Genomic DNA, 6177 nt, shown 5'->3' on the forward strand with positions numbered 1-6177 from the left:
GGTTCGTGCCCCGGTCCGGGAAGATCCCACATGCCGCGAAGCGGCTGGGCCCGTGAGCCATGGCCACTGAGACTGCGCGTCTGGAGCCCGTGCTCCGCAATGGGAGAGGCCACAACAGTGAGAGGCCCGCGTACCGCAAAGAAAAAAAAAAGAGTTTGGAGGTGGTCCAGCGGTCCCTGGTCAAGGAACCAAGATCCCACACATCTTGCAGTGCAGCCAAAGAATCATGAGACAGCTTGCTTCCTATACTCTGCTCTTCACATGTGTGAGGATACAACCATGGTCGGCCACCTGCAAACCAGAAGAAGGCTCTCGCCAGCACCCAACCATGGTGCCTTCCTGATTTCAGACTTCCAGCCTCCAGAACTATATGGGAAAGCAGAATCACCAAAAGGAGTGATGACCAGCGATCTCATGAGAAGTCTGGATTTTAGTTCTCATGCCTCAGGACATCCAGTTGGGAACTCCACACCAGCTACTGGGATCATACTTTCATACCCCTGCTTGCCTGAACTACTAGAGCCAGTCCTAGCTAACCACGAATGGCTACCCAGAGGAAACACCTGGTGAAACATTTCAATCCTTACATCAATCCTTACATTTCAATCTTTACCTGCTATATCTGTATCTGATCAAGCCAGCTACAGTGACAGAATGCCTCCATACCTTCTGTAAGACTTGTATTGTCCAGCACTTTGAAGACAGCAATGATATGTCCAAGGTGTGGCAAACAGGTTCATGAGACAAACCCGTTAGAAACGGTGAAGTTGGATAACACATTAGAGGAAATTATATTTAAGTTTGTCCCTGGACTACGAGAATAAGAACTTGAGTGGGAGTCTGAATTTTGGAAGAAAAACAAGCCTCAAGAAAATGGACAAGATGATACTTCAAAAGTTGACAAGCCTAAAGTAGATGAAGGTGATGAAAATCAAGATGATAAAGACTATCACAGAAGAGACCCATAGATTGCTATATGTCTAGATTGTTTATGAAATAATGGACAATCAGGGGACAATGTAGTAAAGGGTTTAATGAAGAAATTCATTTGGTGTTCTACACATATAACTATGGGAACTATTAAAAAATTTCTAAGTTTAAAACTAAAACTTCCAAGTTTTTATGAGTTGAATGTGCTGTGCAATGGTGAAATTATGGGGAAGGACCATACTATGGAGTTCATCTACATGACAAGATGGAGACCAAGAGGCAAAAACTTTCGGTGTCTGAACTGCTCAGCTTCACAAGTCTGCTCTCAGGATAGCCCTTCGTATCAGTCATACCCCCATACCCCATGGTATTGCAGTATCGACCAAGAATTGATTTTGGTTAGACCACGAGGCCTAGATCCCACTGAATGAATCCTGCACTATGTGTTTACTCATCAACAGACTGCACAGTGAATGGAGTGTGGACTGGAGGGACACAACCAGATTTTCAGCATGTGAATAAGGCCGTTGTCTGTCTCTAGATTGTCAGTTGCATTTATGTTGTTTCTATTAAGAGCAAACCAAGTGCCATTCTGCTACTGAACCATCTGCATAAGGTATCTGTGCTGTCTCACAGTGTACAAGTTATGGTTGAAATCAGTTAGGTGTGCAGCCACGATTCAGCCTTCTGAATATTTTGCTTGCCTGTTCCAAGACTGCTCTAATGTTTGATTACACTAGTAATATGGCTCAATCTTTGTGGTGTTGCTGTTTTCACATACTTACTATTTGATTAATTCTTGTTTAAACAGACTACCGTACAAGGAACTAATAATTATTATATCTTGAAATTATTTTGTATGGGAAATATATTTAGAAAAGTGGTTCTTTTTTTTTTTTTTTTTTTTTAGAAAAGTGGTTCTTGAGCCACTGTCCTGTTTTAAAAAAAAGAGTTTGGAGGTCAAAGCAAGGACACAAGCACTGCCTGGAAGCAAGCTTGTGTAGAGACTAATACTGTGCGGTTGTCTAGATTGGGTTTACCTCTTTGCCTCATCAATAAAGCAGGTTGTTGTGAGGTTTAAAACAGCTAATTGGTGTAATGGGTTTAAACAATGCTTGGTACACAGTAAGCATACTATGTTAGTACCCCTTAATATCTCTTTACTTTCTGGGGGTCTCTGTAAACCTTCAGAATTCTGATGAAATCTTTGAGAAGGTGAGCCCCTAGTACCAACTGAGATTGGATTCTCTCCAGTCTGGCAAAAAAAAATTTATAAGTGTTTATAGGTAGACTTATTTTGATCCAAAAGAAAAAGGGGGAAAGGGTAGAGAGGACTGGCTATGTCACTACAGGAAGCAGTGAAGTCTGTGAAAATAGACCAGGCCTTGGAAACTACCTGTGGCCCACAACCTAGTTTATAAATAAAACAGCCACACCCATACTATTACGTAGTGTCTATGGCTGATTTCATGCTACAATAGCAGGGTTGAGCAGTTGCAACAGAGATGGTATGTCCTGCAAAGCCTAAAGTATTTAGTATCTGGCCCTTTACAGAAAAAGTTGCCAACACTTGGTATAGTCAATACTTTCAAAATATTATGAAAGCACTATAGAGAAAAAAGTTAAAGCACTTGGTAATTTAACTTATTGTAAATTCTATATAAATTAGTTGTATGATTTGGCTGCTCAAAAGTGAAATTAAACCATAGCTGGATTGCTACAAATATAGGATCCAGAATGATGAAGGAGATAGCTGACCAAGCTGGAAATATTATGCTGAGCTAGAAGCAGTACTATTGCAATCTAGAGCAGCACCATCCAAAAGAACTTTCTGCAAAGATGAAAATGTTCTTAAATCTGCACTGTCCAATACAGTAACTGCCAGCCACCTGTGGACATTGTTTGAATAAGGAACTGAATTTTAATTGTATTTAATTTTAACTAATTTAAATATAATCACATGTGACTAGTGGCTACCATATTGGATAGTGCAGATATAAAGTGTTCAGCATCTCAGAAGTACTTGTGTAATAAAAAGAAAACAATTTAATTCAATAGACCTTTTCAGTCCTTTCTTCTGGGGATACAAAAGTAAGATTCAATTAAAATATAGCAGGTATATAGATGCCCACAAAACTAAAATACATGAATATAAATGCCATTATGATAGATAAAAATTGAGTACCCAGTATGTGCCAGGATTTAGGCAAAGTTCTGAACATTTATTATTTTATTTAACCCTTCAAGAAATCAGTGAAATAAATAATTATCATCCTAAATTTCATATTTTAACAAAACACTGAGCACTAAAAAAGACAAAATATGCAAGACCACAAGTGATAATTGAGTTTCAAACCCAAATCTGCCTGACTCTCACACCAAAGGTTCTTTCTACCTAACAAAGAATGAATTATATATCGTAGGAATACAAATAAGGGAGAAATGTATTCTGCTTTTATTTTATTTTATTTTATTTTTTATTTTTATTTTTTTTGGAGTACGCGGGCCTCACTGTTGTGGCCTCTCCTGTTGCAGAGCGCAGGCTCAGCGGCCATGGCTCACAGGCCCAACCGCTCTGCGGCATGTGGGATCTTCCCGGACCGGGGCACGAACCCGCGTCCCCTGCATCGGCAGGCGGACTCTCAACCACTGCGCCACCAGGGAAGCCCTATTCTGCTTTCAGAGAGTCAGACTTCTGGGATAGGGAGAGCCAAAGATAGCTAGGGAGGATAAGTGAAATATAAGCTGAATCTTGAAAGAGAAGGAGTTCTCCATAAAGATAAAAGGAAAAGACTGTTCAAGGCAATGGGGAACAGCATGAGGAAAAGACACAGAGCTGTTGAAGGGCCCAAGAGTTGTGGGTGGAGCATGGGATCATGACCTTCAGTAGATTACTTTTTGTGTTCCTTCTATATGCTACATATTGCTATACTATATACACACATTATCCTAAGCATTGTGGAAGGTAAGATAAAACAAATGATCAAGGGGCTTCCCTGGTGGCGCAGTGGTTGAGAGTCCACCTGCCGAGAATAGCAGAATAGTACTAGAAGAATAGAATAGTACTGCCTGCTAGAATAGTACAAGGAGAGGCAGTGAAAAGATAGTAACCATAGAGGTTGTCCAGAGACACTGCTCTAGATTCAGAGATGATATTCTGGGATTCTAGCATAGAGCTGGCATCAACATTCCACTAATTTTTCTTGTAGCTCAACTGCAATCACTTTTCTGATCAGTTCTTCAAATTGAATTGGATATTCTGTATATTTATTTGCAATAATTTAGAAGTATAATTAGTTATTCAGGAAAGAAATTCATTCTATTCTCCAAATTTTTTATCCTGGTGAATCTCATTCTGATACTAAAAAAGAGTTGCTCTAACTTAAATGATGCTGTCTTTGATGCCACAGATTCTGTACTTTAGAAAGCAGCACCCAGGATCTCTGGACTTCAAACCCAAGATATTGGCCTTTTTAGAACAATCTCAGACCCCCTAAACAAAATGTCGAATATAATATGCATTCTGAAGTAATTTCAAGTACTTTATGATTCAGACTTTTCACTAGTCCATAATTTCAGCCTTCTCTCATGTTCCCACACTCCCTTTGCTGATTTATTTGCCTGTCTCTAAGATCCATTCAGCGCCCTTCCTGTGCCCTGCATGGAGGCTGATCCATGCAATAGTACTTCCCAGGCTCCCTTGACAAGGTTCTTGTTAGGTTTGCCCTGGGAGGCACTGGTGGGAAAATGCAAAAAACTTTCTCTCTCTCTCTCTCTCCTCCTTCTTTTCTTCTCTTCCTCCTTTTCCCCCTCTCTGATTTGGATCGTATTTCCAGCAGCAACTTGTCTTCCGTGGTCCTAGATCCTGCCAGTCTGCCTTACCATGGTTACTGCTCCCACCAGGTTGCCTGGCCCCTGCAGTCCTGTACCCACTACCTTCTCCCTTTGTCCCTCCAGCAGTGGGGTGACCAGGATACAGCTCCTGTTTTTGCTAATCTCTGGCTTGACTCTCTGTCCCCTCCACTGTGTGTGTGTTTGGGGAGCACAGGGGTAAAATATACAGAACATAAAGTCCGCTTTATTCTTTAACTTTTCCAATAACTTCATATCTGAAAACTAGTTTCCTATACTAAATTCTGTTAAACTACCTCTGTGTTTCTATTTTCCTGGCTGGATATCACCCCATTCTCTAATTTAACGGAGGTTTTGTATAATTCTAAAGTGTGGGTTTAAATATTGAGTAGAAATCACCAAAAGAAGCTGTATTAACTTAAAGAAAACCTGTTTTTTCACTTGGTCTACATCTTAAGTGATGGCTTTTGTAGCCTCCTCTCTTCCTACAAATCTAGTTTAAAGTACCTCTCCACAACACAAAAGTAGCCATTGCATCATCTTATACTTGAATACTTATTACACCTTGAAGTATCAGAGATTTCATTTTGGATTCTCCTATTAGACTTTAAATCCAATTGAATTAATACGAATCCTTCAATAACAAAATCTATTTGGAAAATCCCTTTATCTCTTTTATTTTCCATTCTTATTTTTTTCCTGCCTATTGCCTTTTTCCCCTTTCCCCCATGGAAATAAAAGACATGATCAGAGCAACGTTTAAACAGCCCACCAACATGACCTCTATCTTCCTTCATGTTATAAGAAGGAGATGTTGCCGTGGCAACTCTGGAAGAAACGTTCTTGACTTTCTGGACTGCAATCTCCAAAAAGAACTGTCTTTCAGATCTTAATCTATCCTCAGGTGAGAGACCTAATATTGTTTTGTTTTGTTTTTTCTGATATTGTTTTATACAGGATTTCTTTCTTTAATGTGAGATCCATATTTGAAGGACAATTATGGATTGTCCCCGGCCCAGAGATGTTTGTCAGGTGGGCACTGTTTACTTGCAGACCATTTTGTGCTCAGCTGCTTCTCATTCTGCTAAATGCCAGGACCATTCTACTGCCTTAGAATCATGAATTTTGACAATTATCAATTACCGAGCCTTTATTATGTAAAATGTTGCGAAAGAGTGGCCAGTCTAAAGCTCTCTCTCTAAATGGATAGTATTCTCTTATCATTTCCTTTTCTCTGACCATTGTGGTCTTTTCTGCTTTCTTTTTTCCACTTTATATATTCTTAATACTAGACTCCTGTCTCTGTGAACTGTCTGACCTGAATTGAAGAATAGTCCATTGGCCCCTGTGTCAAGCATGTCTGTATGCATCAGGGGAAACAGCTGAAGTGAAAAG

At 39.9% G+C, this 6177-nt stretch overlaps 1 pseudogene across 1 annotated transcript; it reads left to right on the plus strand.

The window, feature by feature from the left end:
• The first annotated feature begins 542 nt into the window (after positions 1-542).
• On the plus strand, positions 543-1333 carry LOC309825461 (polycomb group RING finger protein 5-like; annotated as a pseudogene). Its single transcript has one exon. The product of its transcript is annotated as a polycomb group RING finger protein 5-like (transcript).
• Positions 1334-6177: the final 4844 nt, after the last annotated feature.

Source organism: Grampus griseus (assembly GCF_964374135.1).
Source record: "Grampus griseus genome assembly, chromosome: 7".
Classification (NCBI taxonomy): domain Eukaryota; kingdom Metazoa; phylum Chordata; class Mammalia; order Artiodactyla; family Delphinidae; genus Grampus; species Grampus griseus.